Genomic DNA, 27,434 nt, shown 5'->3' on the forward strand with positions numbered 1-27,434 from the left:
GATTGCCCTGGCTAGCACTTCCAGCACAATGTTGAATAACAGTGGTGACAGCGGGCATCCTTGTCTTGTTCCTGATCTTAGAGGGAAGGCTTTCAGTCTCTCACCATTGAGTACTATGCTGGCTGTGGGTTTTTCATATATGCTCTTTATCATGTTGAGGAAGTTTCCTTCAATTCCTACCTTTTGAAGTGTTTTTATCAAAAAGGGATGTTGGATTTTGTCAAATGCTTTTTCAGCATCTATTGAGATGATCAATTGATTTTTCCCTTTCGAGTTTTTAATGTGTTGTAATACATTGATTGTTTTTCTGATGTTGAACCATCCTTGCATGCCTGGAATGAACCCCACTTGGTCATGGTGTATGATTTTTTTAATGTGTCTTTGGATTCGATTTGCAAGTATTTTGTTGAGGATTTTTGCATCTATATTCATTAGGGAGATTGGCCGGTAGTTTTCCTTTTTTGTAGCATCTTTGCCTGGTTTTGGTATTAGATTGATGTTAGCTTCATAAAATGAGTTAGGTAGTGTTCCATTTTTTTCAATGTTTTGAAAGAGTTTGAGTAAGATTGGTGTCAGTTCTTTCTGGAAAGTTTGGTAGAATTCCCCTGTGAAGCCATCTGGCCCTGGGCATTTATTTGTGGGAAGATTTTTGATGACTGATTGGATCTCTTTGCTTGTGATGGGTTGGTTGAGGTCTTCTATTTCTTCTCTGGTCAGTCTAGGTTGTTCATATGTTTCCAGGAAATTGTCCATTTCTTCTACATTATCCAGTTTGTTGCCATACAGTTGTTCATAATATCCTCTTATAATTTTTTTAATTTCTTCAGGATCTGCAGTTATGTCACCTTTTTCATTCATTATTTTGTTTAAATGGGTCTTCTCTCTTTTTGATTTTGTCAGTCTAGCTAGGGGCTTGTCAATCTTGTTGATCTTCTCAAAGAACCAACTTTTGGTGATATTTATCCTTTCTATTGTTTTTTTGTTCTCTATGTCATTTATTTCTGCTTTAATCCTTGTTATTTCTTTTCTTCTACTTGGTTTAGGATTGGTTTGCTGTTCATTTTCTAGCTTCTTCAGTTGATCCATTAGTTCTTTGATTTTGGCTCTTTCTTCCTTTTTAATATATGCGTTTAGTGCTATAAATTTCCCCCTTAGCACTGCTTTTGCTGCATCCCATAGGTTTTGGTATGTTGTGTTCTCATTTTCATTCGTCTCTATATATTTAGCAATTTCTCTTGCTATTTCTTCTTTAACCCACTGATTGTTTAGGAGTGTGTTGTTTAACCTCCAGGTATTTGTGAATTTTCTAAGTCTCTGATGGTTATTGACTTCTAATTGTATTCCATTGTGGTCAGAGAATGTGCTTTGAATGATTTCAATCTTTTTAAATTTATTGAGGCTTGTTTTATGTCCCAGCATATGATCTATTCTGGAGAAAGTTCCGTGAGCACTAGAAAAGTATGTGTATCCTGGTGATTTGGGATGTAATGTCCTGTAGATGTCTGTTAAATCTAATTCATTTATCAGATTGTTTAGGTTTTCAATTTCCTTATTGGTCTTCTGTCTGGTTGATCTATCTATAGGAGAGAGTGATGTGTTGAAGTCTCCCACAATTATTGTGGAAACATCAATTGCTTCCTTTAGTTTTGCCAATGTTTCTCTCATGTATTTTGTGGCACCTTGATTGGGTGCATAGACATTTACGATTGTTATTTCTTCTTGCTGAATTGCCCCTTTTATTAGTATGTAGTGGCCTTCTTTGTCTCTCAAAACATCCCTGCATTTGAAGTCTATTTTATCTGAGATTAATATTGCTACACCTGCTTTCTTTTGGCTGTAGCTTGCATGAAATATTTTTTTCCATCCTTTCACTTTCAATTTCTTTGTGTCCCTGTGTCTAAGATGAGTCTCTTGTATGCAACATATTGATGGTTCATTTTTTTTGATCCATTCTGCGAATCTATATCTTTTAATTGGGGAGTTTAATCCATTTACATTCAACGTTAAAACCGTGAAGGCATTTCTTGAATCGGCCATCTTATCCTTTGGATTATGTTTGCCATATTTTTCCCTCTCTCTATTAATATCCTTTATTGTACCCATACCGAATCTCTTTAGTACTGAACCTTTCTCCAAGTCTCTCTGTCCTGTCTTTGTTTCTCTGTCTGTAGGGCTCCCTTTAGTATCTCCAGTAGGGCAGGTCTCTTGTTAGCAAATTCTCTCAGCATTTCTTTGTCTGTGAAAAATTTAAGCTCTCCCTCAAATTTGAAGGAGAGCTTTGCTGGATAAAGTATTCTTGGCTGGAAATTCCTCTCTCTCAGAATTTTAAATATATCGTGCCATTGCCTTCTCGCCTCCATGGTGGCTGCTGAGTAGTCACTACTTAGTCTTATGCTGTTTCCTTTGTATGTGGTGAATTGCTTTTCTCTTGCTGCTTTCAGAACTTGCTCCTTCTCTTCTATGTTTGACAGTGTGATCAGTATATGTCTCGGAGTGGGTTTTTTTGGATTTATTCTATTTGGAGTTCGCTGAGCATTTATGATTTGTGTATTTATGTTGTTTAGAAGATTTGGGAAGTTTTCCCCAACAATTTCTTTGAATACTCTTCCTAGACCTTTACCCTTTTCTTCCCCTTCTGGGACACCAATGAGTCTTATATTTGGACGCTTCATATTATCTATCATATCCCTGAGGTCCATTTCGAGTTTTTCAATTTTTTTCCCCATTCTTTCTTTTATGCTTTCATTTTCCATTCTGTCATCTTCCAGGTCACTGATTCGTTGTTCAACTTCCTCTAGTCTTGTACTATGAGTGTCCAGAATCTTTTTAATTTGGTCAACAGTTTCTTTAATTTCCATAAGATCATCCATTTTTTTATTTAGTCTTGCAATGTCTTCTTTATGCTCTTCTAGGGTCTTCTTGATTTCCTTCATATCCCGTACTAGGGTCTCATTGTTCATCTTTAGTTCTTTGAGTAGCTGCTCTAGGTGTGTCTCTTCTGGTCTTTTGATTTGGGTGCTTGGGCTTGGGTTATCCATATCGTCTGGTTTTTTCATATGCTTTATAATTTTCTGTTGTTTTTGGCCTCGTGGCATTTGCTGTCCTTGATAGGGTTCTTTTAGGGTTTGTAGACCAGTTGAAGTCCTTATCTCTAATTTATCAGATCTACAGCTTCGTGGAGTACACTTTCTCTAACTAACCAGCAGGTGGCGTCCACGAGCCACCTGTTCTCCACAAGCCAGATCTCCCCTGCTTAGCCTTTTTGGTGAGTGGGGGAGTGAGTCTTGTGGGGCCCAATTGGTGTCCCAAGCTTGCGTGTGTAGTTGGTGTTGCCTGCCCTGTATGTGGGGCGTGTTTCTGGGCAGTCGGGGAGGGGGGGTGGCCCTAACAATCAAATCTCCCTGATGATCCTAGAGTTTTAAAGCTACTGCAATAGTCTAATCCTTCAGTTCAGTCCTGCCACAGTTTGTCTCTGCCACTGACCCACAAGTCTTTGGTATTGGCGTATGGCTCCTGAGACTTGCAAGTGGGCCCCTCTTCCAGGCTGTGCACCCCGGGTCCTCTGTTGAGGGATGACTGTGCTATGTCACAGGTGAGTGCCGTCCCCCCAGGGCAGTTCTGGGCTGCTGGTCTGTGTTGGGAGGCTCCCAGTCTGCTCAAATGATGGCTGAATGGGGCTCTGTTAATTCACACTGCTCCCCCTTCCCAGCTCTGGGACATTCAGCTGAGGTTGCAGGGAAGGCTAATGTCCACGCCCAGTTTTGTGGTGTGTGCCTGTTATTTGAAGCACTTCCGTCACACTGGGTTGTCTGGGGCAGCTCTGGGCTATGGGGCTGGCGATGGGCAGGAGTGTTTCCTGTCCACCAGGATGGTGGCTGTGAGCGGACACCCCCCTTTTCTTGGGAAGTTGTGTTGTTTAGTGAATTTTCTCAGCCACTGGATTATTGCCTTTTGTCTCAGAGCTCTCTTATTTCTGCTCTTGACTTGACGTGCCCAAATTTCAATTCTTTGAAGCTTTCTGTATTGAGCTTCTTAGAGTATTTGTTTTAGAAAAAGCAAAAAGGATTTAAAAAAAAAAAAAAAAAAAAAAAAACGGCCCTCCTCAGAGATCTAATGGGTTATTGAAATGCTAATAGACAAAGCAACCAGGGCCATTAAGGAAAGGTGCCCTGGGCAGAGAGATCAGTCTTGCTTCGGGATTTGCATATGCGCCTCAAGGCCTGATCTCCGCCCTTCCCCTTTCTGTGTTCACCAGAACTCCAAAAATCCTCTGCTTTTACTTTGGAGCTTCTCGTGTTGTTTTCCTTCTATGCCCGTCTCCTCTCTGCTGGGCTGGCTGCTCTCAGAGTCTCTGGTGTCTGGCCTCAGTCTATCTATGGTTGGAGTTTGAATCAGTAGAATGAGTTTCCGATGAGAGCAGCCACTGCAATTCTCCCTTCTCCTTCCTGGAGCTGACAGCCCCTCCTCCCCCGGGACTGAGCCTGGCAGGGAGGGGCGCGGGTCCCCTGGCCGCAAAAACTTACAGATTTCGCTGATCTCAGCAGTTCCACGTTTTCATGAGTGTTGTATGAAGTATGCCCAAAGACAGATTGCTCTGTGGTGTCCAGTCCACGCAGTTCCTGGCTTTTTACCTACTTTCCTGGAGGAGTAACTAAAACATACAGCTCACCAGTCTGCCATCTTGCCCCGCCTCTCTATATTGTCTTTTGCATTTTGCTTTTTTCACTTAATGGATCCTGAAACTGACGCTTTGTCAATTCAAAGAGGTCTCTTCATTCATTCTGACAGCTGCACAGAACTCCTCCGTGTGGATGTTGCATAGTTTATTCAACCGGTCTCTTATGCTTTGACATTGAGATAGTTTCCGTATTTCACAATTACAAGTAACACCTCCAGGAACCACCTGTACACATGTACTCTACTGTTGCTGGGGTATATCCTCAGGGTAAATTGCTAGAAATGTGATTCCTGGGTTGAAGGGTAAAGGTATATGAAGTTGTGTGGAGTATTGACAAATTCCCCTGCGTGGGGCTGTACCATTTGCACCCTGGCCAGCAGCGTGTGAGAGCCCGTTTCCCTGCTGCCTCGCCAGCAGAGGGTATTGTCAAGGTTTTGAGTCTGCCAGTCTGATGAGTGAGAAATGGTATCTCAGTGTAGGCTTATCTAGCATTTCTCTTAATGTGAGTGAAAGTGAACATCTTCTCACATGTTCAAGGGCCATTTTCTGTATCTTTTGTGCATGTGAATTATCTGTTCATATCTTTGCCTATCTTTCTATAGAATTTCAATCCTTTTCCCCTTCCATTTTTAAAGGTTCTTTATCTCTCAAGGATATTGCATTTTATTGTTATTGTGCATTGTCTATCTCCTCTGTGCTGGACACGGTGCTGGGCACTGGGGATCCTACACCTTGGGAGGTCATTGCTTGGAAGAAGAGATCAAAGATTATACAACGTCCTGAGGGTTGTAATAGAGACATGAACAACGTGGGAGGGACTTCTCTGCCTGATGGAGTCCAGGAAGGCTTCACAGAGGAGGTGGCCTCTGGAAAGTTGACTCTCAAAATCTACAAAACATAGAAAAGCAACGAGACCCAGGGGGAGAGGAGGGCAAGGCCCAGTTTCCAGATCCCTCTCTAGAGCCTTCTGATCTCTAGGCTCGGGGGCCATATTAGTCTCCTAGGGCTGCCATAAACAAAGACTCACAAACTGGGTGGCTTCCAACAACAGAAATGTATTGTCTCACAGTCCTGGAGGCGAGGCAGGGCCCTGCTCCCTCTGAAACCTGTCGGGAGGATCCTGCCTGGCCTCTTCCAGCTTCTGGTGGTGGCTGGCCACCCTGGGCGTCCCTTGGCTTGCAGTTGCCCTGCTCCAGTCTCCGCCTCTGTTGTCGCATGACCTTTTCTCTGTGTGCTTCTGTATCCAACTTTCCCTCGTCTCAGAAGACCACCCAGCATGTTGGATTAGGGCTCCTCATCCAGTTTGGCCTCATTTTAGCTAATCACATCTTCAAAGACCCTATTTCCAAATAAGGCCACACTCACAGAACTGGGGGATAAGCCTGAAACAGTCAACCCATCACAAAGGCTGAGCTCAGACCCCTCCCAGCCCTCATCCTGGGCCTTCCCCAGGGTTTCCTGTGGACTCGTCCTCTGCCTGTGGTCAGCCTTGGCCTGGGTTTTTATCTCCTAGGCTGCCAAAAGCAGATTCATTAAAACGGATTGGCTTTTTTTTTTTTTTTTTTTATTAAATTCAGTTTTATTGAAATACATTCACACACCGTACAATCAATGGATTGGCTTTTAATGATGGGAATTTATTAGCTTACAGTTTTGAGACTGAGAAAAATGTCCAGATCAAGGCATCATCAAGGCGATGCTTTCTTCCCGGAGACCACTGTGGACGATCCTTGAGTCCTGTGCCACGTGGCAAGGCACATGGCGGCCTCTGCTTGTCTCCTCTTCTGGTTTCTGTTGATTTCAGCTTCTCACTTCCATGACACCCGCTTGCTGTCTCTCTCTCTCTCTCTACCCCCCTCCCCCCCCCCCCGTATCCATCCTGTTTATTAAGGACTCCAGTAATAGGATTAAGACCCATCCTGAATGAGGTGGGTCACCACCTTAACTGAAGTAACCTCATCAGAAGATCCTACTTACAATGGGTGCACTCTCAGGAATGGATTAAGTTCAAGAACATGCTTTTCTGGGACACATGCAGCTTCACGCTACCACAGTCTGCCAGCTGCCATATCTCTTCTCACTTGCCCAAGTTGAGGAGGTGCATGGAGGTCAGCAGATACTGCTCTTCCCTGCTTTACACACAACTGCCCAGCTGCTTCAGGCCAAACTGGCTGTGCTATCTTGTTTGTGGGCCCGAAGACATCTGTGTGTGTGTGGGGGGGTGTAAGAGAGAAAGAGAAAGCAAGTGCAAATGGGCTCATATCTGGGAACACCACCCCCATCCAGTCTTTATATCCCCCCAAACAGGCTCTCCCTGGTTCTGCCTCTCCACCAAGCAGACCCACCCCACCCCCTCCTCCCAATCCCACACACGCCGAGAGAAATGTAATCCATTACCGAGAGGTCAGGTTTCCTCCATATGTCTGCAACCTGTGGGTCTGTGGTTAAAATTAGCCCTTGCCTGCTCTCTGTCACCTGGGACTGCTGCCATCCCAAGCTGGGGAGGATTCACCTCCCTGTCTCCCCCACCTCTCCCTCCAGGACAGGGATTCCTGGATTGGCTGGGCAGGGCAGGGCCAAGTTGTCAGAGGCCTGGCCCAAAGTGGTCAGGAAGGCTTCCAGGCAGTTCAGCTGGGTCTGAACCCAGATGTGAAAGTTGGGGAAGAGTTAGAGAAGTTGGAGAGGCAGTGGGTAGTGTGAGCGACGCAAGGAAAGACGCGAAGCCAGCACTGGCACAGCGTGCACATCAAGGACATCTCGATAAATATTTGTGTGATGGATGGATGGATGGATGGATGGACGGACAGACGGACGAACCTAGCAGATATGGAGGCCTAATTGGACACAGTCCCAACAAGGAGAAAGGTGTGTGCAGACACAAGCCATAGCATGCTGGGAGTATTAGGGCAGATAAACTGCTGTGATAAACGACCCCAGATGCAGAAAGGCTTGAACACAATAGAAACCCATTTCTCCCATACCAGTCCAAAGCACAGTCCAAGCCCAAGCCCGGTCAGTGGGCAGCTTTGTTCCATGTGGTGATTCAGGCACCCAGGCTCGTTCCCTTTTGTGGTTCCCCCATCCCTGGCCTAGGGCCTTATTGTCTGTCTGCAGTCACCTGGTGGAAGGAGAACTTGGAGGAGGTATGTCCACTCCTTAAAGCCTTGCCTAGAAGTGACACACATTGTTTCCACTCACACTCTAGGGAGGTCCACCCCTCCAGGGGCTTGGGGCCCTGAGCCTTTTCTCTTTAATGGGCCCTTATGGAGCAATAGACCTCAGGCCTCTCCCCTCCTGTCCACGGCCTCGGCAAACCTGAGCCTGCTCTCCTGCATCCCTGTTCTGGGGTTTGCTGACCTGGATCTCCATGTTTCCTGGTGACCGAAACTGCCGTCTTGTGCTCCCTTTGCTAGATCAGTTTGGACCCTGACCAGCTCCCACCCCCATGCCTACACGCACACATGCACATGCACACCCATGGCTGCACACACACACACACACACACACACACAGGGACTGGCCAGCTCAACAGGAAGCTCCAGCCTGCTCTCAACATTTACCCCTAAAGGAGCCTAAAGGGGAAGAATAATACCCAGCTCCAGGCTCAGACCCAGCCCTTGGGCTCCTGCCCTTTATAAAAGTGCTGAGAATGGCAATTAAGGGAGTCCGGCAGGGAGGATGGTCCTCCTGCAGATCAAGGAGTCGAAATCAGCTACTCCTGCTTCCAGAGCCCAGAGACAATACCTCCTGCCCAGCCTAGTCAGTCTCTGGCCTGGGGCCTCTGGCTTCCAGCACTCACCTTCTCCAGGAAGCTTCCCTGACCACTACCTGCCATAAGAGGCCTCAGTGAGGGTTCATGTATTTGGTTACATTTGCTCTATGGAAAGTTTCAGAGTCATTAGTCTATGGGGATCTTCTCCATTAGAGTCTAACTCTCCAGAGCAGAGTTAGCACCGTTCTCTATTCTCATTTCTTCTTTTTTTTCACCTGATAGAGGTCCCATCATGGAACTGTTCTGTGCCTTCACGTGTTCAAACTCAGTCTCACCAGGAGCACTTTCCAGTGGCATTGACACGGGCCAGTAGAGCGAATGGTCACGCAGGTGAGATTGGCTTCAAGATGTGCCTTTCTCTTCCTAAACGCAGAAAGGCACTTCTTTTTCTGTTTGGTCTTGTTACCATGTTTTAAAGAGAACATTGTACCTTCCTTTGTTCTGCAAACCTTGAAACAGCCTTTGGACAAAAGGAAAAAAGCTCTGCTTTATAAAGGTTATTAACAAGTATGATTTCCCAGTTTCAAAAATTATATAGGCTTTCTGTTTTTAGATGAAAAAATATTTATCTTAAATAAATCCAGATTGTATTCCCAGAAGAAACATTCAGAGGTAGTTTGTAAAAGAGTCCCTTCCTTCCCCCTTCCCTCCCTCCCTTCCTTCCTTCTTTCCTTCCTTCTCCTTCTTCCTGTTGTCTGTCTGTCTTCCTTCTGTTTGTTCTTTCATTTCCTTTTGACCTCACTCCCTGCTCTCTTCCTCTCTGCTCCATAGACCACCTCTCTAACTGGTTTTGTGTATTTTATGTCCTGGCAGAGTGTATGTTCTTGTGGTGGGCACATATATTTTTAATTAATGTAAATGGGTTGTTATGGATCTCATTCTCTGACTTTTTTCTCTCACTCCATTTTAAGCTCTTCCATGTGGCCATGTGTACATCAAATCTGTTCCTCTGACTGCTACGTGTGGGGAGGAAGGAACACAGGCTTTGGCATCAGATCTGAGGATAAACAGGGAAGATGGTGTCCAGCACACAGGATCTGTGGGGATCCTGGGGGTTGTTACTGGAAAGGGCAGAGCACAGAGGCCGTCCAACGTCAGCTGCCTCCTTCCCCTCCAGGGAGGCGCAACGTGGCTGCCTGGCCGGCTCCTTAGCTGCACTCACCACGTGGCCACTGCAGCCCCCGTGTCGCTGTGCAGAGCTACCCAGGCAGCCGGGCTGGGTTCGTTTCAGAGGCCGTTGTTGGGAGCTGGGGGCTGGCGGCACAGCAGAGATGGGGGGTGTTGCTAGCAGGCATTGCAGGGGAAAGCAGGAATGAGTGGAGGGACAGTGGCGACAAGATGGGGGTGGGAGTGGATCTCATCACCTCGCTGGCTTGGCGGAACTGCTTTTAAAGCACCCCTGGTCCACCCTGATCCCTGGGCAGGGGACAGGGCAATGGTTTTAGATCTTCGTTTCAGTTCCCTACCCCTCAGCTGGCAGGATCAGGAAATGGGAAACCTCCAGAGAAGGGCTGAAGACCCCAGGATGTGGGGCAGCCAGGGCCTGGCATTGGGTTCCTGTACAGGGGTCCACAGGCAGGTTGGGCACAAAGAAGTCTCCTCCTCAGTCCCCACTGCCCACTTGCCAAAGACCCACCAGGAGATGGGGGACCGAGTTCTGAGTTCAAGTGTCGACTCTGCCCTCTTGGGCTCCAGGACCAGGAGCTCATGGGGGAAGTGGACTCATGGCCTCCGGGGGCTGGGGAGACCCCACAATGTGGTCAGTTCTCTTTTGCTGTATGGCCATAGTTTCCAAGGCCCTACGATCCCACAGAGGCACCCCAGGGCTGGTGTATGTGTGGGAGGTGCCAGGCCCCCAGTCTCTCTCCAAGTAAGAGAGTTTGAGGCTAGGGCTCTGCTGCCATGTGAAAATCACTTCTGGGCATCATCCTGTCCTAAATGCAAATGCACACAGCCCTCAACACCTTACTGGAAGTTGAGTTTATCAAACCCAATTTCCCTGAATAGAGGACACTCCGGTGGTGTGAGAGCCTGAGCACCTGGGGGACCAGGGCTGCGTAAGGGAGGGAAACGTGGAGGCTGTGGAGCCTGGGAAAATTGCCTCCTTCACACAATGCCAGAGAGGCCCCCCAGGCGCCAGCCTCCCGGCCTTGCCCCCGCACTTCCTTCTCTGGTTGCAGGCTTCCCACCTGCTCCTGCTGACAAGGAAAGTCTGGCTGTCTGCAGAAGGGACAAGGGATGGGTGACACCAGGGACTCTCGGATTCCCCAAACCGGTCTCCCCAGCTCCAGACAAAGGAGGGGTGGCCCCTGTTCTGGGCTGAAAGGAGATAGTGGCTGATGAGCCTCTGGCCATTGGCATCTCGTCTCCTCTGTGTAAAGGAGGGAGAGGCGCCCACAGCTTGCTTGGGTCTAAGAACGGAGAATCTTCTTTTCTCCCTAGGCTTGTCCGATGTCAATGAAGGATACAGCAGCAGTGGCTAACATTTTTGAGTGGTTTGTGTCATATTTTGTGCTAAGTGTTACATGCATTATCTCATCTGAATAAGGTGCTTCCATATTCCAGTGAAGCAGGCATAGGATTCAGGTTCAAGTGGCTTTCCCAGGGTCATGCAGCTAGCCAGGAGGTGGGTCAAGGAGTCACCCCAGGAAGTCTGGCTCCCCAGCTCCAGCTGTATAGACAGCCCCTACCCCAAACTCTGCCAGGTGCAGATGGCTCCATTCAGCCCTGAGTACATCTGGGACCCCACAGGCCATGGGTGACTCAGTGAGCCTCGAGTGCCATGGGTCTCACCCTGACAGTGGGTGGCTATCAGATTTGCCTGGGAAAATTTCCAAAATGCACTTTTCCTCTCCCCACTGCATGGCACATGTGTAGAAAAAGCTCCCCCAAGATTCTCTAGCTGTCTCCACCTGTTCCTCCCCACCCTCCCAGACCTGTTGTCCAGGGACCTGTGCCCTCCAACCTCCTGGCAGAAGCATCTTCAATCCCATTTCACGTTCAGAAGGAGCTTGTCAGCTCAGCTACGGAAGGCCCCAGACTGTTGGCTTCCTGCCCGCTGCAGATGGGAGGCTCTACCTGTTTTCAAGCCAGACGTGACCACAGAATCAGGCATGCCAAGCACCGTGGAATGTGGGGAGAGCAGGGAGAGAGGATGCAGACTGCAGAGGTTTAACTTCCGGCTCCTCTGCTCCCTGGCCCGGTGCCAGTGTTTCTCTAAGCCTCATCTGCAACATGAGTCTTGGTTATCCCATCTACTTTGGGTACATTTGAGCACTTCCATAATAAGTGTTTTTTCTTTTCTAATGGTTTGCAGTAAGGATCAAATGAAATAATGGATGCCACATGTCTCCCTCTGCAGGCGTGAGGGATGATCACCCGATCACCTGGCTCCTTCCTGGAAGAGTGTCTGGGGCAGGGCCAGGGTGCCTCCCTGACTGGGAGAAATGGACACAGTCATGGATCTGTGGGACAGGGACAGAGTGGCCTGAAGCATTGTGTGTGTGTGTGTGTGTGTGTGTGTGTGTGTGTGTGAGGGGGGGGGCATCCTCTGTAAGAAAAGAATACAAAATGACAAAATCAGTACAAACATGAACATTTAATTAGAATGAGAAAAGAAAACATAGCAAATTACAAATTATAAGCTGAGAAATACCACAAATACCACAAAATCCGTTAAAATAGCATAGCATTTTTACTAGCAGCCCAGCCCACCTCTAATATTCTTTTCTCTTATGTGTTTTGTCTGCATACTCTTTAATTGCCTCTTCTTATGACAATTTTGTAATTTTTTTCTAATGGAGAAAATAGAAAGCCACGTTTAGTCTTTCCTCTAGCATGGTTGATCCAAATTTGTGTTTTATTATTGGTAGTTTAGAAAATGCTCACCTTCACAAATTATTATTGGCCATGTAAATGTTAGGATTGTTGCTAAACTTGGAGAAACCTCTTTTGTATATGAGCTGTCAGATATCAGGCATTTCAAGTTTTCTTGTTCAAATCAGCAACAAAGCTAAACAAAAAAAAAATATGACATTCTATTTTATATGATCCCACTTTTAAAAAAAAGTATGGTGTTTGTTATAGGAGAGAATTTCAATTTTGACTAGGAAATGATAAGAAACCTTCTGATTTTATGCATTTGATTATTTGAAGAACGTTCCCAAGACTTGCTTCTGGCTCCATCATTTCAAACCTCATTTTTCTTACATTACCTCCATATTCCATAGTCGGGCCTCATAGGATGTGTTCACACGGTGAGACAACCTCTGGCCCTGCACCTCGTGTCATGATGCCAGAAGATGGGAACCGTGTTCCATGGATACTCCTGGAAGAATAAAGCAACTCTACATGGAAGTGACTGCAAACCACGTAAATAAACCCCACTGACCCTAAGTGTTGGGGATTGAATCATGCACCCCACAAAAGACATGTTCAGATCTTAATGTGCATTCCTGTGGGTGGGAACCCTTTGTAAATAAGATCTTTTGAAGATGTTATTATTAGTTAAGGTGTGGCCCAACTGAATCAGGGTGGGTCTGAATCTGCATGATTGAAGGCCTTATAAAGAGAGGAAATTTGGACACAGTAGAAACCACAGTCTGGGGGTGATGGAGGAGGGGGTAGGTGGCCATGTCACAGAGGCCTGCCATCACCAGAATGCTACCAACTCCAGGGGAAAGCATGGCCTTGGCAACATCTTGATTTTGGAATTCTAGCCTCCAAACTTTGAGTCAATAAATTCCTGTTGTCTAAGCCAGCCCATTGTGCAGTATTTGTTATTGTGACCCAGGCAAACTAAGATGCTAACTAAATGTGTCCCCAACTCAGCATCCTCTTTGCTAGATCTCCCAAATAGTCAGGGCCACTCCAATGCCATCTGTCATGAGGGGAAGTGTGACAGAGGGAACATGAGAGAGGAATGAGACATCCATGGACTTAGTCAATTCATTTAAAATGATCTTACTTTTGCAAATTTTACAAAAACATATTGCCACGTATGCACATTGCCAGGGTCTCCCAGAGCCCCTCTCTAAGTGGAAAGCCTTGAAGTTTAAGCTTCAGAAACTTCAATGGAAAATGTGCCTCTGACTCCCATTTTCAATTCAGCAAACTTTCTGACTGCTTCACCATCTGGTACAAACACAATCCTGGGCATGGTGTGGAGAAGGATGAAAATATTAGCATCCAGTCTCCTCTTTTAGAAGTTTATCATTTCCTAATGGGGATAAGTACCTTCAGTGAGGCATTGAGGGAAAGTGTCAAGTTCAAAGAATTTGGCTTCATGAGTCCTGGGTTCTGGTCCCAGCTTTGCCCACTTCAACTCTCTGCACTGCAAAAGGCGCTCTGATGATCCTTTTCTAAGCAGCTGTGACAGCATGCTGTGAGCTGCAGACTCCTGAACAGGAAATGGCACTGTTGTTACTGATACAAGGATGGCCAAGGGAAAGGCTGTACATAAGGGACAAAATGTGTCAGGAATATGGGGGTGGAGGGGGTAGAGGTGGTTCTAACTGGGCTCTGAAGGAAAAGCAGTGGCACCTGAGCAAGTGAGGGCATTTCCAGAGGAAGCTGTGCACAGAGGTGGGACACTGCAGGTGAGGTCACATAATGGCTACCTCAGAGGGCAAAGAGGGTATGAGAGACGGGTTCTGAGTGCCCTGCAAGGAGCTGTGGAGAGTGAGTCCCCGAGAAAAGCACTACTGCAGACCACCCAGTTGGGCACAGCAGGAGTCAAGTGTGGCCTATTCTTATTAAATGACTTTCAAAGCATCTTCTGTTCATAAAGGAAAACGTCCCCACACAGCCCCAAGGGCCACCTAATCAGGAGGAATGTGCTCTCCCATCCGTTTCTTTGGTCACAGCCCCACTAAAGGCTCCAATCATCTCTCATTGAGATTACCGTATCCGCCTTCTCGCAGGTCTTGACTCCAAGCTCTCTCCCCTCTAATCTGCGATTCATTCATTCATTTTGACAAATACCAAATCCTGCTTTGTGCCAGGCACTGCACTTCTCACTGGAGATACACCTCTAGAATGATGAAGTTCAGAGTGTGAGGGAGACAGTCAAGTAACTTGGCACAAAAGTGAGATCAACTCCATGATCCAGAGAGGACAGTGCTCTAGGAAAGCCTAGAGCAATAGGCTAGAACTAGAGTTCTGGAAAGAACTGTCAGGCTTTTTGGGATGGAGGTGGCGGCGGGGATATTGACCTTATGTCGGAACTGTATTCTTGTTAACCAAGCTTTATCTCAAGATGCATCAGCATGTTTTCCTGATGACAGGAGGCAAGGTGGCTATAAAACAAGCAGTATTTTGGATGGGTCCAGAGCATCTGTCTTCCCTAATACCTTGGACTCTTCCCTGATGTCCCCATTCCAATAGCCAGGATTCATAATCCATACACTAAACTCAGATTCAGAAATGGGCTGTGATAAAGAATTTTGATTCTTTGAGTATGGAACAGAGATTTCTGATCCTTCAGCTACCCCAGGTTAGTGACTTTCAGCAGAAAGGGTCCCATTACATCATGGACTGTTATTCTCTATTTGTTTCTACCCTGGACTAAAGCAAATGTCCCCTTTTTGGCACCTTACAAGAATTAGAAACACACTCTGATATTGTGCTATTTTACTGTTCAGTTCCCTAAGTCTTGGTGGGTACATGGTCTGAGACTGAAGAAAAAGGGGCCATAGTTTAACCACTTTCTTTGCTACCACAACTACAGATGTGGGGACGCTTTTTGGGCCTCACCTCACTTTTACTTGGTTAATCTCACATTTTCTTTGTCTATGAACTGCTTGTAATCCCACTGGAACCAATTTAACCATTAGTTAAGACTCTTTGGTTGCAAATGGCAGAAATATACTCAGACTAACAAACAAAAAGGGGAGATTTTATATAAAGATATAGAAATGTTACAGGCATCCTACATGGACCTCACAATAGGGCTTCATAAATGAGCTGGAGCCAGGGACTGGGCCCCTGGAGGAAATGCAGAGAACCCCTTTCCCAACGTCTCATCTTCGCCTCTCTTGGCCTATCTACCTCATTTCTTCCTCGCAGCAAACTGGTGATTTTTACTTAAAATAGGATATAAGAACCACAGCCCACACATTTATACTCACTGGCACTGGGATCTCTAGTCCCAATTCCAAAATCCCAGGAAGGTCTCTGATTGGCCCAGTTTGGGCCCCTGGACCAACTGACTCTGGCCCAAAGAGCAGACACATATGCCCTTATTACTCTTCTTGCTGTAACCATGTAGAGGGGGGTGGAGCAGTTTTCAGAAGGGGGAAGACTGATTAGGTGAGAGCCCAACAGATGTCTAAGCAACCTTTAAGGAATAAATAGAAGTAGATGCATTCACAAAGTAACTGAGAAGGACCTTGCCATTCCCTCACCACTCTGTGTTTTTCCATTAACGTTTTTCCATCTGCTGGGAACTCCTTCCATCACCATTCCCACCCCTGGGCCATCCTAAAGAACTCCTCATATGTCCAATTCAAATGTCATCTCCGCTTTGATGCCTTCCTTGACCACTACAGGCGGGACTAATTACACCTTTATCTAGGTTCACCTTAGTTCCTCTTCTATCAGTTCATTATAAATACTTTCATTGTTTCCAGTTGTGTCTCCCCAAACAGTGGTCTTACGAATTCCTTGAGGATGACTGACTGTCATCTTTGTAGCTTCAGCAATGAGAAAATGTCTGGCATATGGTGTGCAATCAAGAAATGTCTATTCCAATGAAATGTTAAGTAAACAACTTTTCATCATTTGTGGTTCAGTTCCAGCCCCTTCTGTCCCCTCAGTAAGATTCCCAATACCTGCCTAAGGTTTGTTGAGTGCCTATTGTGCACTCCACCCTGTTCAGGGTGCTGAAAAGACCCTCAGCACAACTGTGAAGCAAGCAAAGACCATCTTTAAATATTACTTGAATTTCCATTCTCATCACTTCCATTCTTGAAACTCAGAACCTCTCACCTGGATTAAGGCAGGGACCTACTAATTAGCCATTTGATCTTCATCTCTTAGTGTGCCCCGCATTCAACCCCCAAAAGTCTGATTGCTTCAGGTACATGGCATAGCATCCGACACACAGTTGGGGTTTAATAAATGGCACTCAACTGAATGAATGAACAAACAAATGAATGTCATTCCCTTAAGACCCTCACAAGGCTCCCTATTGTAACACTGATTTTCCAGTTTTCCAATTTCAAATACTGCATTCTGTCCTTTGACTCCATAAATGTTTTTATTTGTCAGATCATCAGTTCAGATTTTGGTTCAGCAAATAAGTTCGTTATCATTGCCACTGTGGTGACCATCAAATCTAAACAGTTCTCCCTGACTTTCAAGGCTCTCTATAATCAACTCCACCTTACCTTTCTAGAAAATGCTCCCTCCCATCTCCTCTCTAATCTATTGTTTCAGTAAAGAAAGTATCCTCACACATGTAGGAGACATGTTTATTTTAATATGACATTTATTGTATTTTTATCTAAGTCAACTGTAGAAAAGTTGGAAAAATCAAAACAGTACAAAGATGAAAAGCAACTCTGGAAGTCTTAAGCATTAACATGCTTTCTGTGCCATCTCTTTTCAATGAATATATACTTACCTGTATTCTTTCAACAAAATTGAGAGTACACTGTTTTACAACATGCTTTATTCCCTTAGGAATAACCCAACACATTTCTTACTGCCTCCATGTCTTGACCTATAGATACACGAAATCTTAAGAGTTGGAAAGGGACCAGAGCAGGGCAGGGAGTCTTCTGTAACATTCAAAGAAAGTGACTAAGAACCAGCTTCTACCTGAATTCTTGAATGAATGGAACTCCCACCCTCCAAGGCAGTCTGTTCCACTGGAGGACAGAATTACTCCTGGATGGCTCCTCCATTTTCAGTGAGTTGAAATCGACTTCTCTGAGCCTCTGTGGATTCCTTCCAGTTCTGCCCCCCTGGAACAGTACAGAATAACCTACACATTCTTCTTCCAACAGCCTACAATCAACTCTTCAAAGACACTTTTCTAGAGTCAACAATCTTGAACCCCTTACTATCTTAAATATCACCCAAATTCCCATTCTCACTATCACTCTTCTTGGTCATGCTATTAAATTATGACATTCAGGCAGAATTCCAGGTGTCTTTTAGTTGTTTCTTTATGATCTATATTTTCCAAATTATCTACCACAAGCTTATATTACATTAGAAAAAAATCACTTAATGGATAATGTTATTTCTCTGTTGTTCTGATAGCAAATCAAGTTTTGTTCTTAAATAGCTGAATCCTTAAGTGCCAAGCATGTACTCTGTTGTCCCACCCACCCCGTCACTTCACCAGGCTCATCAACGACTGGAGTAGCTTTCTCTGGCCTGATCCATTCATCCAGCTCTTGGGGTGAAACTGCTTATATTGCTACAGACCTCATCTAACTGTGCATCGCACTGCTCACATTTCTCTCTCCCGTCCACAAGGACAGCATGGGAAAGAAACCTCACCAGATACCCATTGCTTTTTCCTAACAATATTTACTGCTAACAATAAATAGGTTGAGTGAGTGAAAAAAATATATATCCTTTGGTAATGAAGTCATCAGGAGTTTGGTTTGATATGATCTAGTAAACTAATTCTGGAATGAGTATGGCTCTTTATAAAGTGCTCCAGACCATCTTTTTACTCATTCTAGAATGCAGTTGAGTGACATTAAGCTTACATTCCAGGAACCACAGTCTTCTCTTTTGAAAATCAGGACATTTTGTTCCTTCTGGCTAGTCAGTCCTTCCTCTCCTCTCTAGCTCATCCTACAAGTCCTTGCTGCTCATCTCGCCATTCAGGATTATGCAGTGGATTCGCCTTTTCCCGAACACCTATAATTCATATCCACAGGAGAACAGCAGCAACAGGAAGAGCTACCACTATTTAGGGAGCTCACCATGTGCCAGGCGCTCTTCTAAGCGTAAACATACCCCATCACATGTATCACTCAATTATTTTAATCGCTGTATCGTACTTTTGAAAATATAATTAAAGTTTTAATCACTTAATTATCAGGTGTTATTATCATCCCCATTTAGCAGATGGGGAGACTGAGACTCAGAGAGGTTCAGGTTTCCTCATTGCTCAACATCCCTCAGCCAGTGAATGGCAGTCACCATCCCAAACCTGGGTCTGTCTGGGTCCTCAAAGTCGCTTAATTCCCAAGCATTAGCATCTGCATTACACAGTCCAGTCCTTCATTTTGTACTGTTCTCCTTTTGTTTCCAGGGCTGTCATCTTAATATTTCTGGTACTTCCCATACAGCACCTAACACTCCATGGGCCCACTGAGAGGAGGACATTGGCAGCTAAGTGGTTTTTCTTGAGCACTCAGCCTGGTTCTGCTGCCCACCAGGTGCCAGAAGCATCCTTTCACCTCCACTTTCAGCTTTCAGGTGCCAGGAAAAGCTGCCACAGAAGGCACGGCTCAGCTCTTCTCTCCACTCCTCCCTGCAGTGTGGGAAGGGCCACATCTCAGAACCCGGAGGGATATACCCAACCCCGAGACCCAGAAGGGCAACCTTGTGAGGCGTCCACACTCTGTTCTCCCCCACTGAGCCCCGTGGGGACTGAGGCCCCAGATGACAATTCTGATAATCTAATTCTCAACAAGGCCTTCCTGGCTGGTAACTGAATTCTGTGTTTTCCTCCTGACCCAATCAGGGGGCCTCACCTCCACATCTGCTCAGCAAAACACTGTGCCAGGCATTCTGGGAGGTAGGGGGTGGGGTGTGGGAGACCCTTTCCAGCCTTGAGAAGCTTGTATTTCAGTTGCTACAGATGCGGGGATGGACAATATTGAGAGGCAGGTAGGTGGCTGCTGTCCGATTTCCAGGGCAATCGCTGTGGTCAAGGAAGCCTGGAAGGGCCTTCACTGCCTTCAGCCAAAGAGTGACTCCAATATTCAAATCATTCCACCCCAACCATGCCTAAGATGGGACCTCTGTCTATAGAACAGAGAAAACCAGGTGCTGGGACCGAGACTGCCCAATTCATGCAGCCCAGAGATGGAGACACTTTCTCTTCTCCCACCCTCCAGTACAATTCATCCCCAAGGGCCTGCCTATTTTGCCATCTTAACTCTTCAATCCTCCTCTCTGCAGGTAGGTTGTTGTCACATAGCACATCATGGCAATGCACTCCTCACTGATCACTCTCCCCCAGCCTTGCCACTTTCTAGCACATTCTCAGGCCTGTCTCAGCATGGCTCCTGGTGCCTCAGACCCTCCAGTGGCTTCTTAATGCTTCCAGGTCCAGGGCATGATGCTAAAGCCTCCCATGGCTTTGGCCCACCCATGTCTCCCATGGTAGCTCTTGCCACACTATGCTCCTGTCATATTCTGACTCAGCTCTGGGCCTTTAGCTCAACTTATGATTCTAACTCCCATCCCAACAGGAGTAAGTAACGTTTCTTATATGTGCCAAATCCTCATGGGAATCCCATGTAGATGAGGAAGCCAGGGTGTAGAGGTTAAATGACCTGCCCATGGTCACACAGCTGGTAAATGGTGGAGCAGGATTCACACCTAGGTGGTTTGTCTTTAGGGACCAGATCCTTAAACACTAGATGACAGCCTTTGGAATTCTCTACCAGCACCAGCAGCCCCCTTCACTCCTCCAACCCATGTTTACTTGCAAGCCTGAATGTGTTGGAGGTTTCTGTTCACACAACATCCCCTCTTCCTCCAATTCCCTGATCCCGCTTTCCCTGGCACCCCTGGCCCCTGGGGTTGGGTTAGGGCAGTGGTTGCTTTCTTTGCTACACATTGGAATTACCTGGAATCTTTAGAAAATTTGATGCCTGACTCCCACTCTCACACACTGAGATTAAATTGGTATGGGGAGCAACCTGGACCAAAGTGTCCCAGAGGACCCTAAAGTGCAGTGAAATTTGGTAACCTTTGGCAAATAATTCTCAAACTTGAGTGTGCATCAGAATCACATAGATTGCTGGGCCCACTCCCAGGATGTCTGATTCTGCACCTCTAGCTTAAGGCCTTAGAATCTGCATGTCTAACAAGTTCCCAGGTGCTACAGCTGCTGGTCTGTGCACCACATTCTGAGAGCCACTGGGCTAAGGAGTCCTCCCAGGTGCTGGTGAGCTCCCCGAGCACTCAGAACTGATCACGATCTAAGCCCTTACTGCGCTTACTGTAATTGCCTGTGTGCTCAACTGAGCTGAGCTCTCTGCTTATCTATCTTTGGTAACAGGCATCAACACATGTTCGGTCAGTGAATCAATGAATGACCTAGGCAGGCTTTGCCTGGTGACTGGCACTCTCCAGCAGTCCTTGTTTCTCAGTGAAAAAAGAGCTGTTGCTATCAATAGAGGGGCCTTTAACCAAGCGCCTCCCACGGGCCAGCCACAGTCCTAACCACCTCACCTAGTCTCACAGCAGCCCCACAAGGTAGGTGCTCTTATCATCCCCATTTTATAGATGAGGAAACCAAGGCACAAAGGGGTGGGGTAGCTTGCCCAGGCCACCAATGGGGCGAGGCAGAGGAGGACTCCACGTAGGCAGCCCTGAGGCCCCAGAGCCTGCACTTTTAACCGCTGGGCAGCACGGCCCACAAAGAAGAAATCCTCTCCTACAAGTACTGGGGCCTTTGCTGCTTTGCTGTCAACAAATAAAGGACTCCTTCCTGAGTTTATTTTAAGAAGTCAGGCTGGGAGGTTCGGTGAGTGTGAGGAGGTACCACATTCTCGGCTGCTGCCCCCACTCCCCCCAGCCTAGACTCCTGGTGGGTTTCAGAGTGCAGGCCTCCATCTATTGGTAGGTTGTGAGAACAGCCAAGTGGGTTATGAGCAGCATTTTTTAATGACTGAGACTCAGACAGAACTGAACAAACTAGGAATAGATCAGTGTGCATGTGTAGTAAGGGAAGTATTGTTTAGCAAAATATACATGTGTGCAAACCTATACTGGGTTGTGACATAAAACGCACGTCTAACTGTGGGCTGTGGTCAAAAAAGTTTGCAATATCTCCACCCATGTCTGCCACGTTCTCCGGTCCAAGCAGATGAGACAGAGATAGGTTGTCCTCTGCTGGGCACTGCCATGATTGCATCAGGAGCCCCATAAAATGCTGCATGGTGGGAGAGGGCCCTGCCCTGGCTTTGTATGTAGGGAGCACCACTTTTCTCATGGGAGAATATCAAAATTCAAAAAATGTTAAAATATTGATTCATTTTAATTTCCAAAATAAATACTGCCTTGGTCATCAGCCCTACACCCAGTCTTTACTGTGATCGGAACACTTGGCTGTGATCACTTCATCTCCCCAGGCAGAGCTTAAGCTTTTGAGGGGCACTAGGGATTCTCCTCTGGTATCCCCACCCAAGACCACTGTGGATGGGTACAGCGAGGGTGAGTGACCCATGTTTCCTGACTGACTGACCAGCACTGAAGAAGTTGTTGAGGGCCACCAAACATTTAGCTAATGATTCTGAGCACTTGGAAATGAATTTAAGACCTGAGTCTTTTCCTGGTTACAAAAGCAAAGAGGGGAATTTGGAGTCTAAAACATATTAGATAGCTACTGCAATGCAGGTATTCATATATTCTACTTCACTAAATCTTTGTTCCTACCTTATTACCTCACTTACAACAATACCACCATAGTCCAAGATCACAAGGTAGGTGAACAGAGGAGCAACATTCAGAAGCCAGGCCTTCTGACTTCTAAGGCAGTCTCTGGAGACAAGAGAAGGGGACGGGGCAAGGTGGGACCTTTTTCCCAGCTGGGCCTCTTATTTACCACTAGCTGTGCTCTATCAATCAACTTTTTCCTACACTGTCCCAGGAAGAGCTTACTCCTTACAAGATGAGACAACGGTCTTTGAAGACTGGGACCTTCTTTGCTTAGCCTGAGCAGCTACAGTGGTTTTGGGCATAAATCTTAGAGGTCCCTAAACTCTAGCAGCCGAATTTATAGTCTAACAGAAACGTTTTCACTATTTTAACCATAAGCACCTTCTATTGAAGGATGAATCTGGTTAATACGAGGTTTTCTTATCCGCTGTGCACCATGAGGGTGTGGGCTAAGTCCATTTGGGGGTGGGAGCTCAGGAGGGCTGAATAAATAGAGGGAGAAGGATTTTCAGATGAGGGTAATTTGCAGGGAAATAGATGAGGGACAGTGAAGGGAAGTGGATGAACAAGGTGTTCACAAAATGGTAAAGGGTAGGCACTACAAGATTCCAAACCCTGCCAACATTCTCCAGTGCTTGGTGTGAGTCAGTATTGTAGAACGAGAGGAAGGGGAAGTGTTTCATATCTAAGTTTAAGTCTATGGCAGAATAAAGGGAACACATACAGATACAGGAACCAGGAGACAGAGGTGATCTCAAGAACCTACACTCCTGGAGTCCACAGACATCTCGGAGAGAACTTTGGATTTCCACAGAGCATTTCACAGAGAAGAAGAGTTTCAATTGACAAGGAAAAATGTCCTCAGGCATGTCAAATGTCCCCTGGATGGGCAAAATCACCCCTGGTTGAAACTACTGCCTTAGAACTGGGTGCCATTCATCCACTGGCCCCTTAACAATGAGTTTTCTCTGGGCTATTTCACTTGTGCCTGTGGTTTTATCTGTCACCATATGCTAATATATAAACCAACACTTCTCAAATTCATGCAGCCACAATCTGCTACCCATTTCCACTAGATACACTTCAGCATGTCAAGCTAACACTGAACTTGGCCTCTTCTTCCATATCTTAGTTTGTATTCTCCCAGAAGCAGAGCCTGAGAAGGAGTTAGGTGAGGGTGGTTTAATTGCGAGGTGATCTCAGAAGATGAGGAGTAATGAATTGGAGAGAGTGAGAAAGTGAGGGAGAAAAGCCAATCTAAGGGTGCATCATCAATCTAAGGGTGCAATGGGGGCTCAATTATCTTTGGGATCTCCTGAAGCATACAGAATGCCTCCCAGAATTGTTCAATAAAAGGATGCAATGCTTGTGCATTTATCCACTGGCTCCCCTCCTTCCTTGCTGAGGGTCATCCCAGGGCCATTAACTTCCCTAACTTCTGGGCTGTGCTTGAACCACACAGGCCAAAGAGACTCCTGTGGCTTTGGAGGAGGCCCCAGAATAGAAATCAGAATGACACATCATTTGTGCTTGAATTGGGATGCTGTCAGCATCAGTCCAAGCTCACACAGAACTGTCTACCACAGCTGAAATCAAAGGCTGACGAAGGGGGAGAGGTGGTGCAGGGCACCCAAAGTGGTCTGCTCCATTCTACTCTCTAAACCATTCGGATCCACTCATACCCCAGATTAAGTCCATTCTGTCACTGAGTCTTCAACGCAGTGGCCAGCAATATTCTAGCAAAACTACTTTGTAGAGGAGTTAGTGGAACAAACTATAATCCCACTCACTGCTACAGCAGGTCTGGAGTCTGAAATTGCTGTGTATTATCTTCCTCCTCCACCACCTACTCTAGGTTTTCCTCATTGTTAACTAGCACTCAGCTGGTCCAGGTTGCTTACTTGATGAAGTGACCCAGACCTACATCCCTAAGTGGTCTGATACCTCAATTGACTTGGCCTTCTTAGGCCATGGTTACTGCAAGGTCCATTCTCTGATATCAACAATAGTGGAAGCCCCCAAGAGGACAGTCTCCTAAGTTCCAGACATACTCTTGAGTGAATCTCCTGAGTTGCAGACATCCTTCCACCTGCTGCAAGTGGATCACACAGCATGATGGTGAGAGGGACCAATCCTACATCCACTTTTCATTCCTGGACCTGTATATTCCAGTAGTTGAGGACACAGCATTGCATATCAGCTGTACTCTGGATGACAGAATCCTGGATTACAACACATTATCCTTGAGCTGCCACTTTCAATAAGCCATTCAGTCATTCTACCAGGTCCACTGCTTCCAGCAATTTGGTACATACCAGACCAGTGGGTCCTATGGTCTACAACCACTGCCACACTTCCTTTACCATAAAAAGGGCCTCTTTGTCTGAGGTGATACATTACAGGATCACATGTAGATCAACCAGGCACTTTGTAAACCCTTGGATTAACACTAGAAGGTCCCTGATGTCATCAACTTGCCTCTAGCAGCTGACTGGTCAAGGGCTCAGAAACTGCCTCTGTGCTGATGGAGCAGCTGTGGCAACAGGGAATCCATGCTGTTAGACCCATGAGTAGCCTCCATCCCTGTTATCATGGCCACTCAAGTCATGGGCTCCCTGTGCTAGCTGTGAGATGGCTGAGGAGCAAGGCTGACCATTGGATAAGGCATGTTGTCTACCTGAGTGCTGAGTGCCTCCTCTGTGGTGGATGCTTTCTGGGAGACATTAATGTGAAACACTAAGAGGCACACACTTTGTGCCCACTCTTGTGTTTTTCCTTCCAGGCCCCTGACCAATTAACCAACCAACCAACCAACCAACCAACCAATTTGCCACTGCCCAAGATTCCATATGCATCCCTATCTCAAGCCACTTCTCCCTCTACACCAAGTTGATTGCAGATGCCCTGCTGGAAGTTCACCTACTGGGAGCATTCCCCTAACCACTGTCTTCCAGGGCTACCCTGACTAGGGCTGTAGTGAAATCAGCAGTCTGCTTTTAGCTAACACCAACCCAAAGAAATAGGCCTAGGATGTTTCTTCCTCTATCAGCTGGCCACAAGAAAACCGTTGATGTTAGCAAAGGGAGAAATCATCCATGCAATGGGGGTAAGTGACTTGGAAGTCTGGGGAAGGAGGCATGTGCAGCTATTCTATTCTTGTAGCTTGCTTGTGCCCTCTGGCTCTGCTCAAGCCCAATTCTAAATGTACCACTTCCATCTTACAATGGATTGCTACTGGGCCTGCCTGACCTTAAGACTTAAGTGGTCCAGCTCATGATGGGCAGCTTTGGTGCCCTGGCCAATGTCAAATGCTCTGTCTCTACCAGGACTAAAAGCAAACTGGGAGCTGCTTTTCAAATGGTGACTATTTCTCTGCTGCAGAAGGCATAACCTTGCTCCAGAACTCCAAAGATCCATGCTACACCTCTTCTATTAGGGCTTGCTGGAGACTCCACACTGATTCCTTATCCACCCTGAATACCTAGCATCACTGCATTTGCTGGGTCATATGACCCAAGTGGCACGGCAGCTTGCATTGTAGCCTGGGCCTGCTGCAGAGCCATCTCTTGCTCCAAGTCACCCAATGAATGGGCTAGAACAGTATTTCCACATGTACTGCTCACTAAATACAAACCAAGGGCTACGTTTCCTTTATAATAGTGGTATATACAAAGGGTAATAACTTGTCCTTACCTTAGAGGGGTGTGACATGGAACACCCCAAAGCATCTGCTACACTCTCCAAACCTGATCTCTTTTCTAAATTTTCTGCTCAGTGGATGCAAGAACCTGGGAGCTTTCTTCAGTGACTCGTTCTTCCTCACCCATGTGTTCCATGCCCTATCTTCACCATTATCACCAGGTCCTACAAAGTCAACCTTATAAATATTTCTTTATTCTAATCATTTCTCTCCATTCCTCTTTCCACTGCCTTGATTCCACTCTCATCATTTATCTGCTTAATTCCTACAATGGCTTCCTAATCAATTCCCCACTTCCAATCTCAATTCTCCCATAATTCATCCCCTATTTGGCTGCCAGGGAGAGCTGCTCTTATTCCTCCACTCCATAAAATACCTTAGTGCCTGCCATCATTTTAGAAGCATGCTTTTACTGCATTTATATATTTAGACGGCCATTTTCTGCCTCTAGATGTAGGATGTCTGAAGGTACTGAACATGTTCTATTTGCATATGCAGCACGTCTGTTGAGGTATTTGAGGATTTGACCACAAGGTTCCTGTCTCCAGCCTTATTCCCCACCACTCACCCCCTTTCCATACTGCCTCCAACTAGCAGTTCTGCTTCATGCTCTCTCTCACCTCCATGACTTGCCTGAGCTTTTCTTTGTGCCTGGAATGACACCCACCCATGCCCTCTACTTTCCACTTCTGCTGTTTCTATAGTATACCCTCCACTCTAGTTCCTCTGCCCCACTGTTCCTACCCATCCTTCAAACTAAGCTCAACATCATCTCCTCAAGAAACTCTTCTCTCATTTATTCCACCCCACTAGCCATCTTAGGGGGCTCTATCTAAGTGTTTGTCTGGTGGTATGACAAAAATTTGTTACACCAGACAGAGGGAGCTACCAGTGGGAAGGCTGACTTCTAATCACCTTTGTGTCCCCAGGGTATGGCCCAGTGCCTAGTACATTGTAAGTACTTACTAAGTGTTTGCTGGACCAGTGAAATTTACATGGTCCAGAGGTAGCAAACTGGCCTGCAGACAAGTTTTGTTTGGCACACAAAATTCCTGGCTCAGCTAAGCCAAAGAGCAAAGACTGATCCAGATTACAAGGCTGGCGAGACTGATGACATGGACTTGGCCTCCATTCCCTTTGGCTGACTGTCTAGTCAGCCAGAGAAGTACACAGGAACTATACCAGACTGAGGATGCAAGTAACCACAACTCCCTGGAAGTGCACTCTGTCCCTCACAGCATTAGGGTTGGAAGACCAGACTGCCCCAGACTGCTTTTCATTCCATGTCAGGAGGGGTCAGGGCAGATGGGGAGTTGGGGTGGAAGGTGGGAAGTAGTATACACATCACTACTGATGACTCCACGTCATTTCAAGGTCTATTCAAGCTGCATAGCCCAGCAGGCCTGACCACAGTCACATGCTAACATTTACATACCAGAAATTTCATTTAAATTTTACAATCCAGTTTTCTGTTTTCTCACAAGGAATCAGAAAATCTGACAACACCGAACCTATATTCTCATGATAACTTGCAGCTTTCCCCTTTAAATGAAGCGTAAGTTCTCTCCAGCTTGTCAGGCCCCCGATGTCTCTGACCTGCCCCACTGGGTTACTTCTGCAGTCATTTGAGTCTACAATTTCTA

General features: G+C 46.2%; 1 long non-coding RNA gene across 1 annotated transcript; it reads right to left on the reverse strand.

Moving 5' to 3' along the window:
- Nucleotides 1-12,032: 12,032 nt before the first annotated feature.
- Nucleotides 12,033-27,434, reverse strand: LOC119511741. Its single transcript, XR_005212240.1, has 2 exons — nt 13,686-27,434; nt 12,033-12,777 (listed from the first exon to the last, which is right to left on the reverse strand). It is a non-coding gene; the product is annotated as an uncharacterized LOC119511741 (long non-coding RNA).

The sequence above is a fragment of the Choloepus didactylus genome, chromosome 16 (genome assembly GCF_015220235.1).
Source record: "Choloepus didactylus isolate mChoDid1 chromosome 16, mChoDid1.pri, whole genome shotgun sequence".
NCBI lineage: Eukaryota > Metazoa > Chordata > Mammalia > Pilosa > Megalonychidae > Choloepus > Choloepus didactylus.